At 36.6% G+C, this 18,180-nt stretch overlaps 1 protein-coding gene across 4 annotated transcripts in view; it reads left to right on the top strand.

Annotated features, from left to right (window-relative positions):
* Positions 1-18,180, top strand: part of LOC137233768 (CCAAT/enhancer-binding protein-like) — a 463,673-nt gene that overhangs the window by 376,486 nt on the left and 69,007 nt on the right. Inside the window, exons 6-7 of one of the 4 annotated variants that reach the window (XM_067757123.1) lie at positions 11,527-11,678; positions 11,731-11,985. The exons of 2 other annotated variants lie outside the window; for them this stretch is intronic. The gene's annotated coding sequence lies outside the window, so the exon portion shown is untranslated. Of the gene's footprint in view, positions 1-11,526; positions 11,986-18,180 lie in introns of those variants that run through there. One more of the 4 variants, XM_067757122.1, reaches the window with a different exon arrangement.

Genomic DNA, 18,180 nt, shown 5'->3' with positions numbered 1-18,180 from the left:
ATTTGGTAGAGGCTTAGATTCTAGGACGATAACTGTTTTCTGGGAAAAAGGGCCAAATCGGTTGAAGCCACGCCCAGTTTTTATACACAGTCGACCATCTGTCCTTCCGCTCGGCCATTAATACGATAACTTGAGCAAAAATCGATATATATATTTACTAAACTCAGTTCACGTACTTATCTGAACTCACTGTGTATTGGTGTAAAAAATGGCCGAAATCCGACTATGACCACGCCCACTTTTTCGATATCGAAAATTACGAAAAATGAAAAAAAATCCATAATTATATACCAAATACGAAAAAAGGGATGAAACACGGTAATTGTATTGGTCTATTGACGCAAAATATAACATTAGAAAAAAACTTGGTAAAATGGGTGTGACACCTACTATATTAAGTAGAAGAAAATGAAAAAGTTTTGTAGGGCGAAATCAAAAGCCATTGGAATCTTTGAAGGAATACTGTTCGTGGTATTACATATATAAATAAATTAGCGGTACCCGACAGATGATGTTCTAGATCACCCTGGTCCACATTTTGGTCGATATCTCGAAAACGCCTTCACATATACAACTAAGGGCCACTCCCTTTTAAACCCCTCATTAATATCTTTAATTTGATACCCATATCGTACAAAAAAATTCTAGAGTCACCCCTGGCCCACCTTTATGTCGGTATCTCGAAAAGGCGTCCACCCATAGAACTAAGGCCCACTCCCTTTTAAAACACTTATTATCACCTTTCGTTTGATACCCTTATTGTATAAACGCATTCTAGAGTCAACCCTGCTCCACTTTTATAACGATATTCCGAAAAGGCGTTCACCTATAGAACTAAGGCCCACTCCCTTTTAAAATACTCACTAACACCTTTCATTTGATACTCATATCGTACAAACAAATTCTAGAGTCACCCCTGTTCCATCTTTATGGCGATATCTCGTAAAGGCGTCCACCTATAGAACTAAGGCTCACGCCCTTTTAAAATACTCATTAACACCTTTCTTTTGATACTCATATCGTACAAACAAATTCTAGAGTCACCCATCTTTATGGCGATATCTCAAAAAGGCGTCCACCTATAGAACTTAGGCCCACGCCCTTTTAAAATACTCATTAACACCTTTCATTTGATACTCATATCGTACAAACAAATTCTAGAGTCACCCCTGGTCCATCTTAATGGCGATATCTCGAAAAGGCGTCCACCTTTAGAACTAAGGCCCACACCCTTTTAAAATACTCTTTAACACCTTTCATTTGATACTCATATCGTACAAACAAATTCTAGAGTCACCCCTGGTCCATCTTTATGACGATATTTCTTAAAGGCGTCCACCTTTAGAACTAAGGCCCAGTCCCTTTTAAAATACTCATTAACACCTTTCATTTGATACCCATATCGTAAAAACAAATTCTAGAGTCACCCCTGGTCCATCTTTATGGCGATATCTCGAAAAGGCGTCCACCTATAGAACTAAGGCTCACGCCCTTTTAAAATACTCATTAGCACCTTTCATTTGATACTCATATCGTACAAACAAATTCTAGAGTCACCCCTGGTCCATCTTTATGACGATATCTCGAAAAGGCGTCCACCTTTAGAACTAAGGCCCACTCCCTTTTAAAATACTCATTAACACCTTTCATTTGATACCCATATCGTATAAACAAATTCTAGAGTCACCCCTGGTCCACCTTCATGGCGATATTTCGAAAAGGCGTCCACCTATAGAACGAAGGCCCACACCCTTTTAAAATACTCTTTAACAATTTTCATTTGATACCCATATTGTACAACCGCATTCTAGAGTCACCCCTGATCAACTTTTATGGCGATATCCTGAAAAGGCGTCCACCCATAGAACCAAGGCCCACTCCCTTTTAAAACACTTACTATCACCTTTCGTTTGATACCCATATTGTACAAACGCATTCTAGAGTCAACCCTGGTCCACTTTTATAACGATATTCCGAAAAGGCGTCCACCTATAGAACTAAGACCCACGCCCTTTTAAAATACTCATTAACACCTTTCTTTTGATACTCATATCGTACAAACAAATTCTAGAGTCACCCATCTTTATGGCGATATCTCAAAAAGGCGTCCACCTATAGAACTTAGGCCCACGCCCTTTTAAAATACTCATTAACACCTTTCAGTTGATACCCATATCGTACAAACGCATTCTAGAGACACCCCTGGTCCACTTTTATGGCGATATCTCGAAAAGGCGTCCACCTATAGAACTAAGACCCACGATCTTTTAAAATACTCATTAATACCTTTCATTTGATACTCATATCGTACAAACAAATTCTAGAGTCAGGCCTGGTCCACCTTTATGGCGATATCCCTAAATAGCGTCCATCTATAGAACTATGGCCCACTCCCTCTTAAAATACTCTTTAATACCTTCCATTTCATACACATGTCATACAAACACATTCCAGGGTTACCCTAGGTTCTTTTTACTACATGGTGATTTTCCCTTATTTTGTCTCCACAGCTCTCAACTGAGTATGTAATGTTCGGTTACACCCGAACTTAGCCTTCCTTACTTGTTTTATTCTCAGTTGAGCAGAGTTCACAGCGTATATTAACTTTGATTGGATAACGGTTGGTTGTACAGGTATAAAGGAATCGAGATAGATATAGACTTCCATATATCAAAATCATCAGTATCGAAAAAAAATTTGACTGAGGCATGTCCGTCCGTCCGTCTGCCCGTTAACATGATAACTTGAGTAAATTTTGAGGTATCTTTATGAAATTTGGTATGTAGGTTCTTGGGCACTCATCTCAGATCGCTATTTAAAACGAAAGATATCGGACTATTACCACGTCCACTTTTTCGATATCGAAATTTTCGAAAAACCGAAAAAGTGCGGTAAATCATTACCAAATTCGGATAAAGCGGTGAAACTTGGTAGGTGAATTGAACTTATGACGCAAAATAGAAAATTAGTAAAATTGTGGACAATGGGCGTGGCACCACCCACTTTTACAAGAAAGTAATTTAAAGCTTTGCAAGCTGTAATTTGGCAGTCGTTGAAGATAAAAAAAAAATAAATGTAAGGCGCGATAACCTCCGAAGAGATCTAAGGCCGAGCTTCTCTTCCAATTTGCGTCGTGCTCCTCTTGATTTTTCCCTACAAATTGGCCGGACGGGACCTACATGTTTTATGCCGTCTCCGAACGGCATCTGCAAAGCAGATGAGTTTTCACTGAGAGCTTTTCATGGCAGAAATACAATCGGAGCGCTTGCCAGACACTGCCGAGGGGCGACCCCGCTTAGAAAAATTTTCTTCTAATTGAAAAATCTTATTTCTAAAATTTTGATGTTGCTTTGCCCGGGAGTTGAACCCAGGGCATACGGTGTGATAGGCGGAGCACGCTACCATCACACCACGGTGGCCGCGTCGTTGAAGATATCATGATGAAATTTGGCAGGAACGTTACTCCTATCACTATATGTATGCTTAATAAAAATTAGCAAAACCAGAGAACGACCACGCCCAGTTTAAAAAAGAAATTGTTTCAAAGTCAAATTTTAACAAAAAATTTAATATCTTTACAGTATATAAGTCAATTATGTCAACATTCAACTCCAGTTCATATGTTCAGTGATATGTTCAGTTTTTGCTAGCTGGCTTGAGGTCCGAATTGAATTAAAAACACAAGGGACGTGAAGCCAGCTAGCAAAAACTGATTAGTTAACAAAAAGGTCGCCAAAATCAAAATTTGTAATGACGGAAGGCACGCCGTATACATTCAACAACAAGAATGGAAAACAAGTAAGGAAGGTTAAGTTCGTGTGTAACCGAACATTACATACTCAGTTGAGAGCTATGGTGACAACATAAGGGAAAATAACCATGTAGGAAAATTAACCGAGGGTAACCCTGGAATGTGTTTGTATGACATGTGTATCAAATGAAAGGCATTAGAGAGTATTTTATTAGGGAGTGGGCCATAGCTCCATAGGTGGACGCCATTTAGGGATATCGCCATAAAGGTGGATTAGGGTTAACTCTAGAATTTGTTTGTACGATATGGGTATCAAATGAAAGTTGTTAATGAGTCTTTTTAAAAGGGAGTGAGCCTACGTTCTATATGTGGTCGCCTTTTCTAGATATCGCCATAAAGGTGGACCAGGGGTGACTCTAGGCTTTGTTTGTAAGATACGGGTATCAAATGAAAGGTGTTAATGAATATTTTAAAAGGGCTTGGGGCTTAGTTCTATAGGTGGACGCCTTTTCGAGATATCGCCATAAAGGTGGACCAAGGGTGACTCTAGAATATGTTTGTACGATATGGGTATCAAATTAAAAGTATTAATGAGGGTCTTAAAATGGAGTAATGGTAGTTGTCAAGGCGTTTTCCAGATATCGATCAAAACGTGGACCAGGGTGACCCAGAACATCAGCTGTTGGATACCGCTAATTTATTTATATATGTAATAACACGAACAGTATTCCTGCCAAGATTGCAAGGGTTTTTTATTTCGCCCTGCAGAACTTTTTCATTTCCTTCTACTTAATATGGTAGGTGTCACACCCATTTTACAAAGTTTTTTTCTAAAGTTATATTTTGCGTCAATAAACCATGTTTCATCCCTTTTTTTGTATTTGGTATAGAATTATGGCATTTTTTCATTTTTCGTAATTTTCGATATCGAAAAAGTGAGCGTGGTCATAGTCGGAATTCGGCCATTTTTTATACCAATTCAAAGTGAGTTCAGATAAGTGCGTGAAATGAGCTTAGTTAAGATATATCGATTTTTGCTCAAGTTATCGTGTTTACGGCCGAGCGGAAGGACAGACGATCGACTGTGTATAAAAACTGGGCGTGGCTTCAACCGATTTCGCCCTTTTTCACAAAATTAAGTTATCGTCCTGAATCTAAGCCCCTACCAAATTTTATAAGGATTGGTAAATTTTTGTTCGACTTATGGCATTAAAGGTATTCTAGACAAATTAAACGAAAAAGGGCGGAGCCACGCCCATTTTGAAATTTTCTTCTATTTTTATATTTTGTTGCACCATATCATTACTGGAGTTGAATGTTGGCATAAATTACTTATATACTGTAAAGATATTAAATTTGTTGTTAAAATTTTACTTTAAACATTTTTTTTAAAGTGGGCGTGGTCGTTCTCCGATTTTGCTAATTTTTATTAAGCGTACATATAGTAATAGGAGTAATGTTCCTACCAAATTTCATCATGATATCTTCAACGACTGCCAAATTACGGCTTGCAAAACTTTTAAATTACCTTCTTTTAAAAGTGGGCGGTGCCCGCCCTTTGTCCAAAATTTTACTAATTTTCTATTCTGCGTCATAAGTTCAACTCACCTACCAAGTTTCATCGCTTTATCCATCTTTGGTAATGAATTATCGCACTTTTTCTGTTTTTCAAAATATTCGATATCGAAAATGTGGGCGTGGTTATATTCCGATATCGTCCATTTTAAATAGCGATCTGAGATGAGTGTTCAGGAACCTGCATACCAGATTTCATCAAGATACCTCAAAATTTACTCAAGTTATCGGGTTATCGGACGGACGGACGGGCATGGCTCAATCAAATTTTTTTTCGATCCTGATGATTTTGATATATGGAAGTCTATATCTATCTCGATTCCTTTATAACTGTACAACCAACCGTTATCCAATCAAAGTTAGTATACTGTGTGAGCTCTGCTCAACTGAGTATAAAAAGCGGTAAAGCAAAAATGTAATATTTAGTTCCTTTTAAAGTGCACAAAATCTGAATTAGTTCCTAATTTTATTAAAAATTCTACAAAGTGTAATAGCTTGTTCATATTTGATCGTTATACACAAACCGACATAGACAGAACTTTAGATAGACATACATGCTGTTTTCAAACAAAAATACTTAGTCTGCTAATAAAACAAAAACACAACATACTAAAAAGACAGCAGCAACAGATGGAGCAAACAAAAACAAAACTTAAGGAATGTCTAAACGCGGGACATTTTGAGAAATTGCTTCAAAGTGAAACAAAAGTCGCAGGTACATTCACAACAACTGTAAAGAAACGAAAAGAAGCAAAGCACGACAAACTGCGTCAAAATCGAATTCATCTCTTTGTTGACAACAATAAAAACGAAGGTTGGTTCGTAAACAAAACAGAAGTCGAGTTTCTTCCATCAGACATACAAACGCTTTTGACAAAAGTTCCAAAATTTGCGCTTCGAATCGGGAATACAAAATTTCCTTTATTCAAATATATAGCTCATGGAGAGGATATTGTACACACAATTCAAGTTAAAAAGAAACAAGAGGAAGCAAGAACAAAACTTTCATTACTTATGAAAGATCATACAACAACAAATAGGCAAAGTGCAATAGATCGTGCAATAACTGATACAGTGGGACGCACGCACACATTTCTTAGTAAAAATAAAAACATTCGTATATTAACATCTGACAAAGGCAATAAAATGGTAGCTATGGATATAAGTGACTACAATAAGAAAATGGGCGATATATTAAACGACTTGACAATGTATAGGGTTCAAAGACAGGACCCAACATCGAGACTACAAAGCAAAAATAACAGTGTTGTCGACAAACTTTATAAATATCATTTAATTTCAAAAATGGAGAAAAATAAATTATCTACAACAACAGCTTTAGCACCGAGGATATATGGACTACCAAAACTACATAAGGAAGGAACACCACTCAGGCCAATCTGTTCAGCCACTGGATCACCAGCACACAGACTATGCAAATATATAGCAGATATATTAAAAAACGCAACAGAAAACTCGGCATACAACATCAAAAATACACTTGAGTTTAAATTAAATATTAAAAACACCTACATTTCGGACAATGAAAAGCTAATATCTTTTGACGTAATTTCCCCTTTTCCCAGCTTTCCCACACAATTAGCCCTTGAGATCATAAGAGACAATTGGATGAAAATAGAACAACACACAAATATACCAAAAAACTTTTTATGGAAATACTTACGTTTTGCATCGAAGAAAATAGGTATTTCAAATTCAATGATATATTGTATATACAGCTTAAAGGATTGCCGATAGGATCCCCAACATCACCAGTAATTGCCGATATAGTAATAGAAAACTATTAGAGAAAAGAACAACAAAATTAGCAAGAGTACCCACTTTACTCACAAAATATGTCGACGATCTATTTGCTATAATACACGAAGATGATGTAAAAAGAACGCTGGACACGCTAAACTCTTTCAACAAATATATAAATTTTAAAACGGAACTTGAAGAAGACGGAAAACTACCATATCTTGATTCAATTGCTATTAGAAGCAAAAATGAATTGGAGTTAAAGTGGTATAAGAAATCAACAACAACAGGACGAATCATCAACTTTTATTCAAAGCATCTAAAGACGATGATAATGAATACAGAAGTGGGCTGTATAAGAAGAATTACGGACGACACTTACCACGAGGAAATTAAAAATGAAATAAAACTATTGTTAAGAAGAAATGATTTTCCTGAAAACATAATTAAAATACTGTTAAACAAATATCAAGAAGAAAAGAATCAAGAAAGAGAAAAAGAAAAAGAAAAACGGCAGAAAATCAGCCCAATTACGCAATCCATCGTAGACTGTTTTTTTTCGGGGAAGTTACGAAATTGTTATCATGCAATTCGACCGCGTTTCCGAACGTCTCCGAAAGTAAATAAGTAAATTCGAAATTCTTACAGTAGCATCACTGAATTCACTCGGAACGTAAACTTATGACCTTTATTTGAAATTTTCTACGACAATTTCTTGCCAACGGAGAAAATTTACGAAACGTGAAAAATATTTAAAACAAACAGCCCAATCACGCAATCCATCGAAGCGATGTTACGAATTCGAATGTTACGAATCCCGAAAAAAAAATCTACGATGGATTGCGTGAATGGGCTGATTTAAGTCAGCAGCTTATGTGCCAAAATTGTCGGAACGATTGGCCAAATCAGACTGCTACAACAAAGATGAAGTAAAAACAGCCCATAACCCGATAAATACATTAGAAAACACATTGTAACGAATTTACTACAAATCCTCTTATTTGCAACCTTCTGCTAAGTTCGAATTACTAAACTGTTGAATAAAAACTCCACTATTGAATAATGGGAAAATGGCCTTTATTAAAGTAGTACTACACAATAGCACTTATACTCCGCTTACTGAAAGCTTGTTTAACTCAAACTGATTCGTGATGCCTCAGCCTGTGCCGCTTTTATGCTTTTCGGTCTCCTCGTTCACCCATTTCTCCTAAGGTCTAGAATTTCGTGAACCTGATGCTTATTTACGAGCTATATACACATATAATTGCAATTTGTATCCATATGCGTGTGTATATGTGAGCGGCTGTTGATGACATGCGCTTGTGAGTATCTCTCTTTATTTTGCCTTGCATATATGTGTGCAGACATAATGATTAATTTGTTTGCGTACATACAAGTGTAGCAGCTCGCCTTATTGTTGTTGTGGCTTTATTTAATTAGTATTAGATTAGTGATGGGAGTATCACTTAGTGTCACTAATATTCGTCACAATATATAATCAAATAAAATCAAAAATTCCACATACATAAAAAAGCAATATAGTGAACGAAATCCCTTGCAATGGAAAAAACAACGAATCATGCCACAGCGTATATGTTGGAACAACAAAATGCAAACTTAAAACGCGACTAGCGCAACACAAATCGGATTATAAATATTGCCACCATACTGCAAACCAAAAAACTGCACTTACGGCCCACTGTACTGAAAACTCCCACTCACCAAGCTTCGACAAAGCTACTATTCTTCAAAAAGAACAACATTACAGCAAACGATTTACTCTGGAAATGCTTCACATTATTAACACACCAGCCAGCAAATGAATGAACTACAAACCGGACGTAGATAACTCCGCTAGCTTCTATAGACATTTGTTGACAAACAAACGATCAGTGATGAACTCCACGTCCAGTGATACACACGTGTAAAAAAAATGTATGTGATTAATTTTTTAAAATTTGTATGTTAGAAAATTTGTTATTAATTTTGTTGTTTTTATGTTTTGTAGTTTTCATCCTAAAGACGATTACCGTGTGTAATCGAAATATATTGGTAATATATAAAAAAAAAACCCTTGTATTTTTATTTCAATTCGGACCTCAAACCAGCTAGCAAAAACTGATAAGATAACGAAAAGGTCGCCAAAATCAGAATTTGTAATGATATGGTGCAACAAAATACAAAAATAAAAGAAAATTCCAAAATGGTCGTGGCTCCACCCTTTTCATTAAATTTGTCTAGAACACTTTTAATGCCATGAGTCGAACAAAAATTTACCAATCTTTGTGAAATTTGGTAGGGGCACAGACTCTGTCACGAGAACTGTTTTCTTTGAAAATGGACTAAATCGGTTGAAGCCACGCCCAGTTTTTATACACAGTCGACCGTCTGTCCTTCCGCTCGGCCGTTAATACTATAACTTGAGCAAAAATCGATATATCTTTACTAAATTTAGTTCACGTATTTATCTGAGCTCACTTTATCTTGGTATAAAAAATGGGCGAAATCCGACTATGAAAATTCCATAACTCTATACAAAATACGAAAAAAGGGATGAAACATTGTAATTGGATTGGTTTAGTGACGCAAAATATAACTTTGGAAAAAACTTTTTAAAATGGGTGTGACACCTTCCATATTAAGTAGAAGAAAGTGAAAAAGTTCTGCAGGGCGAAATCAAAAGCCCTTGGAATATTGGCAGGAATACTGTTTGTGGTATTACATATATAAATAAATTAGCAGTACCCGACAGATTATGTTCTGGGTCACCCCATTTTGGTTGATATCTCTAAAACGCCTTCACATATACAACTAAGGGCCACTCCCTTTTAAAACCCTCATTAATACCTTTAATTTGATACACATATCGTACAAACACATTACAGGGTCACGCCTGAACCACCTTTACGGCGTTATCTCGAAAAGGCGGCCACCTATAGAACTAAGGCCCACTCCTTTATAAATAATCATTAACACCTTTCATTTAATACCCATATCGTACAAAAGAATTATAGAGTCTCCCCTGGTCCACCATTATGGCGATATCTCGAAAAGCGTCCACCTGTAGAACTAAGGCCCACTCCCTTTTAAAATACTCATTAACACCTTTCGTTTGATTCCCATATCATACAAACACATTCTAGAGTCACCCATGGTCCACCTTTATGGCGATATCTCGAAAAGGCGTCCACCTATAGAACTAAGGATTACTCCCTTTTAAAATACTAGCTAAGCGTGGGGCAGTTGAGGGCAAACAGTTTAATATGAGTTATAAGGGAGTAATTTGATGCGCTTGTAGGCGTATGAGTCGTGGCACAGTGGATGACGTACCCGACTCACACGTTTGGGGTTGCGGGTTCAAAGCCCACTGCAAGCAAGCATTTTTTAAATTTATTATCTTTTTTATTTTATAAATTACTATTTTAATGGACTGTGTGTTATTTTACTTTGTTTATGGTGTATTTAAAATACGGGACGATGTAAAGCATCGGTACAGCTTATTTATGATATCTTTATTTTAATGTATTTGTTTGTTATTTTTGAATTTATTTAGAGAGAGGTCACTATGTACCTGTTACACCTTGTATTTATTCATTGGGGGCGAGCACTGGGGGCTCCAAGGTATTGGCTGCGGGATGAGCCACCTTGTTTTGCTTTGAAAAACCCCTTGTATTTATTCATTGGGGGCGAGCACTGGGGGCTCTGAGGTTTCGCTCTAATGAGCCACCTCATCTTCTATTTGAAGAACCCTTAAAAAATGTAATATGGAGGCGAGCACTGGGCTCTGAGGTATTGGCACCCCATCTTCTACTCGAAGAACCTCAATTTTAAATAAAAAACTAAAACTATATCTTTAGAATATTTCACTAACAAGTTGAGAATTACAAGCACACTCAATGGCGAATGAAACAAACGAAAGAAAAAAAGTCACAGTTTAAGCCCCTTAAACAAATACTCATTACCACCTTTCATTTGATACTCATATCATACAAACACATTCTAGAGTCACCCCTGGTTCACCTTTATGGCGATATCCCGAAATGGCCTCCACCTATAGAACTATGGCCCACTCCCTTTTAGAATACTCTTTAATACCTTTTATTTGATACCCATGTCAAACAAACAAATTCCAGGGTTACTCTAGGCTCATTTTCCTACATGGTGATTTTCCCTTATTTTGTCTCCAAAGCTCTCAGCTGAAAATGTAATGTTCGGTTACATCCGAACTTAGCCTTCCTTACTTGTTTATTTTATATTTACCTTAAACATCGTTTAGGTATGTACATCTGTTCACGATATATTTCTTATCTTATATATCCGATTATTTGGAGCTTACGAAAGGGATAAGGTTATTGTCCAGCCCCATTTATGAACAGCCGAAGGCAGTCCCGTCCTCACTTGTTTTTATAAAGTTTATGACTTTTTTACTATTTGTACAGGTATATGCTGTGGATAATTCATGCGAGACGTCCTCCATATTGCATTTGCACAAAGTTGTCCATTCACAACATCCGGTGCTTCAGAAATCCCACTACACGGACCAAAAATTCTATTTCCAGCACAAATCATTGCTTTTGTTACAGTCATCTGTGTCCCCTTGAAACGAACCTCATATTCTCGCTGTGGTAATCTAGGCACGACAGTTGCTTTGGAAGTAAAGGCTACATGAACTCCATCCACCCGCGTTGTTGTGCCCGGTGTTAATACTTCAAAGTTATTTGTTCCTACTTAAGGACCCAGGGTAAAGGGTGTACGCCCTTTAATCACACTTATATCCAAATTATGTGTTGTGGAAGTATATATAAATGGATATAATACACGCTCCACATTGCGAACTTGTGTATCTTTTTCTATAACAGGGTCGCACCAGCCGACACGGTGATGTCCTTCAAATTAAATTTTTTCAGGCAATGTATTGGTGTTGGTGCGTATGGTATGGAATGGAAACATAAAACTTAGCAGTTTTTGTACGTGTAAGAAAATGTTGCCATGTGTTGGTTTCATTTTGAGTTTGCTATCTCCTTTTGACAATCCCATCGACCCTGCAATGAAATTAATAAAATCAGCTGATGAGATGAGCCAACCATATAATTGAGCCATGCTTATATTAGCTGTATATTACTTTCAATCAACTATGTAGATATGTATTAGAGATATACACCGCCGATAAACGCCGCCACCGTCGCCGCCGCCGATTTGGGTCGTTTTTCGCACGCCGCCGCCGAATGTCAAAATATCAGAGATTAAAAAATGTGCATTGGGGCTCATATATAAAACTTATTTCAACTTACCAATCATTTCCGGCTTTTGTTGGATTCTGTCGCTTTCTTCCCACTTGGTGCGGCTTATGTTCAGCAACCATATTAACGTCTGTAATGACAAAATTTAAAATATTGTTGTAACTTTTATGTATGTATAACAAATTTTATACAACATAGTTTTAACATTATATATATTTTAAACATATCTGCAAATGTTCTTAAAATCTATACGTACGCACTCAGCTTTAGAAATTAATCGATGAAGAGAAAAAAAAGCACTGAACTACTTCCCCAATTAGACACCTATTTGCAATTTTTACCTAAGCATACCTTAAATTTCATTACATATTTTTTTTTTTATTTGTGATCATTAAGAAATTTTACACTATGTATTTATACAAGAATTTCTTTTTCTTAAAATATAAATACTGACACCAAATGTTGCTATGTTATACAGTTCACTGTTCGAGATTTGCCTACAAAAACATTTATTCCTAGAAAGCAGTGACACGCCCAGTTTCAAAACTTTGTATAACAAGTAATGGGGCCAAATAAGATCAAGAAATTAGTAAAAAAAAAATATTCTTCCTTTTAAAAATGTATGAAGAACTTTTATCCCCTCCCTTCCCCTCTCATCAATACCATAATTTCTCAACTTGGATTTCTTTCTATAAGTCGAAAGGTTTTATGACGGCAAAGGTTCATATCATAGTTCTTTCCTTCTGAAATAGATTGATTAAGGAAATCCTATCTAATGGACAAATAGTTCACGAGTACACGAAAAAGAGAATGGAGCGTGATTACCCAATAGGAAAGATTCCCTTTTGGCGCTTTTTAGCACACATTTCCCATTTGAAGGTAATGCGGACGAGGTGAGAAAAAATATCTACACTCCGAATATGGAACAAGGGTTAATAACTAACATCTCTGTTTACTTTTTAATTGGTTTGTTTATTAGATAGATTCCCCAATGGCTAGGGTCTTGAGATATAGACCAAAACGTGGGCCCGGTAACCCTAAGATGTGTTTATACAATACAAATATCAAATGAAAGTTGTTGATGAGAGTTTTGAAGTAAAGTAATTCTTATTGTGATATACGGTTTACTTGCATTAACCTGGCAAAACGGATAAACATGCATGTGAAGCCGAAATAAGTGCATGATTTGATACACACATATGTACATGCGTCCGAAATGAAATATCCGAGTCCAAACGCACAAACTCCGTGTTTCTATTATCGGCCATTCTCTTTTGGTGTCGCTTAAAGTGTAGCCCTTTCCCTAGATAAGTATCTACGAAGTTTTTTTCCGGGAAGTGAACCAAGTACCGATCTATCCGAGCAAATTCTATCCATGGTTCGATTTGCCTGAAATTTGGTATATAGGTAGCCATTAGCCTAGATTAGTATTTACGATCCTTTTTCCGGGAAGTGGACCAGGAACTGACTGGGACTAGGAATGGGATTAGGACTGTAACTGAGACTGGGACTGGGACTCGGAATGGGACTGGAACAAAATACAAATCAGCCTCTGGGACTGGCAATAAGGGATGGAGAAGAACTAGAAAGAAGTGAAAAGAGGGAAGGAAGAAGGATGAAGAAACTGAGAAAGAGATAAAGTGATCTGAATATAGAGAGATGGGGATATATGAACGGAAAAAGAAGTGGGAGTAAAGACGGAGGGGCAAAAACGAGACACAGAGCAGGAGAAATGTAGAGGGAAAACTGATAGGATAAATGGATTTTAAAAGGTAATTTTTGGGATTGGGACTAAAAATCACAGTGGTAGTCCAAGAATGGCAAAAGCTGAACATACCAATATTTTTAGTCTGTAGTTACACAAATTTCGCACTAAAGCCATATATATATAAGCATGATGATTTCTTATTAGAAAAGTCTGCTTAAAAAGCAAAAAAGTATAACAAAAAAATTTTAATCCAACCATTAAAAACAGAGATATTGAAATAAAGAAGATCCATCCCGCATTCATAAAAGAGTCATTTGTCTTAATAAAAGTCGCGGCACATTTTTCAAAACATTCGTCAACAAGAACTAAGTGTGAGTTACATAGGTTGATTGTGAAAAAATATTCAAAAACATATTTACACTCATCCATAAACCAGCAAAAAGAAAAAGGCAGTGACGAAGATGGAAGCATACCGAGAATTTACTACACGCCATGACGTGCCACTCATCATAAATCATAGAGTTTGCAGACCGTTGCAAGCACACAAACTCGTTTTATTTTTCGACAAATTTACAGACGCGGCCCACTTGTACAAAACCAAAAAAATTTGGTAGACGGCGTAAATTTTGAAAACTTTTTATTCAGTTTTTTTATAAATCATACCCACCATCATTCGTTTACGTTGCCCCTCCTCTCTCGCTCTTTCTCTGACTCGACTCCTAAAAACTGCTAGTTTTGCTTTCAGTCATTGAGGCGCGGCTGTCTTGGACTAAAATTTTCATACTTTAGCAGGTGTTGCAAATATGTAACTGATATTGGTCAAATTTTAGAACGAAACAAGTGAGAAAATGCATGGAGCTGAGCAATAATCTAATCAAATTACAAAAATTTGGAATATCTGAGCAATCAGTTACATAAGACAGTGTTATAAAGATAACATAAATCTCAAGACATATTAGATTGGTAAACCTCACAAAACGACAAACTAAAATAAGTAAGTGTGAAGACGGGACAATAGAAAATTAGGAAGAGGAAGAGCAGTATAATAACAATGTCGATAATGATGTGGATGAAAACAACGATGCTTGCGTTTATCGTCATGAAAGGACAGATAAGAAGTCATAACCGTAAATGGAACCGAAACCGAACGGTGGGTTATCGATTTGATCTTAATGGTTTGTTGTCTATGAGTTATCGGTTTGTTATTGCTGGATTATGGGCGCATTATCCAGTTCTTATTGACGGCATGTTTTATCGATGAGTGATTTTTACTGACGTTATCGGTTTGCTATAAAGAAATTATTGATTTATTATCGAAAAGCTTTCTTTGAAAAGGGAGCGATTTATCGTTGAAAAGTTATCGATTATCAATTGAAAAATTATCGATATGTTACCTAAAAGTTATCGAACTGTTATCGGTATATTTTTGAAAAGCTATCTATTTATTAGCGAAAACTTTTTGGTTCTCCATTGAAAAATTATCAAGTTGCTATCGAAAAATCTTTCCACATTCCACATTCCAGCAACACAATCACAGCATTAGCATAGAGGTGGGTGCTGTATGAAGTTTCAACTCGACTGTCTGCTTGATATAATTAAGATTAAGGATACGAAATAAGTAGGATTTCCGGGCGACTTTAAAAGCTAAGCAGCAAAGCGGTTTATTTAAATATTCCGGATGTTTGGTATGTTGGCGTGATGACTTTTTCTTTTGATTGTTGTTTTTGGTATTATTGCTTGAAAACCTCCGTTCGTTCACTGCTTGTGGCAGTCACGGAATGTTGAAGTGACGATTGTAAAAATACCGAGAAATTTTTTAACAATTTGAAGTTGCCCAATCACCCCAACTCCATAGTCAGCTTCCGCACATTTTTGTCTTCATCAGTCGACTAAGCGCGTAAATGGAGCGTGTCAACTAAAGTCATTTCAAATGCTTCTTTGTTGGGCGAGTAAATTAAAGACTAAATGAAGCTTATGAAAGAATTTTACGATTTGTAATGCAACAGTTGGTAATTTCCTTAGACGTTTTGATATTCTTTCACACATTAAAGATATAAATTTTGCTTAACTTAAGTACTCAGCAACTGAATATTTTAACTGCACTTGTACAATCCTATATACATACATATGTATGAACATTCATACTTACACATGCATCCCTCCGTATACATTTTTCTACATTTTAACACATTACACAACTAATTGAATTCCATAAAGCGCGTTTAACCAAAGTCCCAGCATGCAACAACATTTTCACTCAAAAATGCCACTGCCAGTACCAATTTTCCTTTTCTACAGGTGGCTTTTACATATAGTCAGAATTAAGCTATGTGGAGTATGACCGGGTGTTGTGAACTTTCATGATTTTTTAAGTGTGTGCTTTTTTGATATGTGCAAGTGTTTTGTATGGGGAGCATTCCACGGATGGCAGGGGACAAAACGCACGAATTTTTACAGTTTTCGTTATTAGCTTAAGACAAACTATAACTCTTTCAGATAATTAATTTGTAAAGAGAAATTAAAATAACACGACCGCAATAGGAACCCAATTTTCACCATAAGTGTGGCTAGTCCATGGGACGCATAGTTCATGAGGTTTTTGATTGTATTTTGTCAGCTTATTGAAGCCACGACATCTTGCTTTGGTAAAATTAATTCTTTGAGTGGTGGACAAAGACACAAAGGACATGTGCCCTGATAACTTACTTAGTTGCTGAACCTAGGTTCTGGTCGGCCAGTAAAGACTTCACATAGTCTGAATTTGTCGAACGTTTTACCCCAATTTGTTTGTTTTACGACCAAACGTAAGAACCCCAATCAGGTGCCAGGACTTATGTTATAGAATAACTCCATCCTCTTGGCAAATACTAAAAGTTTCCTAGGACCCAGTAATATGAGCCACTTTGTGAGTCTTAACCCGGAAGACTTGGACTATATGAAGTCCAATAATATCAAACATCGCTGCGACGGCTGTAATCTCACCCGTCGTAAATCCCTGTATCTACAGCCATTACCAGGAGCTGCAGCTGCAGATACTAATCCTAAAATTGCAAGACAGACAGCCGCCAAATCTTTACCAAATGTTTCCAACAAACAAAAATTAATTGGAAATAACCAAAAACAACATACCCAAAAGTCTGTAAACAACAGCAACAGAAACAATAATAATAACAATTTCACCATCAGCTCAACAGATCGGGTTCAAAGCAGGCATGCTTAACGAACGAAACGATATCATTTCGTTACGATAATCAACGTTAATAAACGAAACGAAGTCATTTCGTTTCGTTTATTAACGTTGATTATCGTAACGAAATGATATCGTTTCGTTCGTTAAGCATGCCTGGTTCAAAGTACAACAAGTGCATGAGAATAAAATTTCTGAGAACGGTGCATTCTCTAAAGAAATTACATTGCAGTTGTTGTATGAGGAAATATTAAGCTTGAAAAAATTCAGTGCTGACTTTTTCAGCACTGTGAAGCAGCTGAAAGAAGAAAATGCAAAACTGAGTAAAAAGGTAAACAGACTTGAAGGTATCGTTAATTGGAGAGAGCAACAATTGCTAGAGTGCGCTGTCGATATTGTTGGAGTGCCAGAGCTTACCGACGAAAACTTGAGAGAATGCACACATCGAGTTTTAAACTCAGCTTTGGGCATATCAGTCTCTCCCGATCAAATAATGAAATACTATGTGGAAAAACAGAAGCATAAACAAAGGGCTCATAAAACAAATGTCATTCGCGTGCATTTTGCTTCCACTGAGCTGAAGGAAAAAGTAATAAAAACAAGTAAGGAAGACTAAGTTCGGCTGTAACCGAACATTACATACTCAGTTGAGAGCTGTGGAGACAAAGTAAGGAAAAATCACCATGTTGTAAAAAGAACCTAGGGTAACCCTGGAATGTGTTTATATGACATGTGTATCAAATGGAAGGTATTAAAGAGTATTTTAAGAGGAAGTGGGCCATAGTTCTATAGATGGACGCCATTTAGGGATATCGCCATAAAGGTGGACCAGGCCTGACTAGAATTTGGTTGTACGATATGGATATCAAATGAAATGTGTTAATGATAATTTGAAAAGGGAGTGGGCCTAAGTTCTATAGCTGAATTATTATAGAATTTATTTTGTACGATATGGGTA

This window comes from Eurosta solidaginis, chromosome 5 (genome assembly GCF_040869045.1).
Source record: "Eurosta solidaginis isolate ZX-2024a chromosome 5, ASM4086904v1, whole genome shotgun sequence".
Classification (NCBI taxonomy): domain Eukaryota; kingdom Metazoa; phylum Arthropoda; class Insecta; order Diptera; family Tephritidae; genus Eurosta; species Eurosta solidaginis.
Note: the sequence above shows the minus strand (reverse complement) of the source record. Positions and strands in the feature narration are given on the sequence as shown.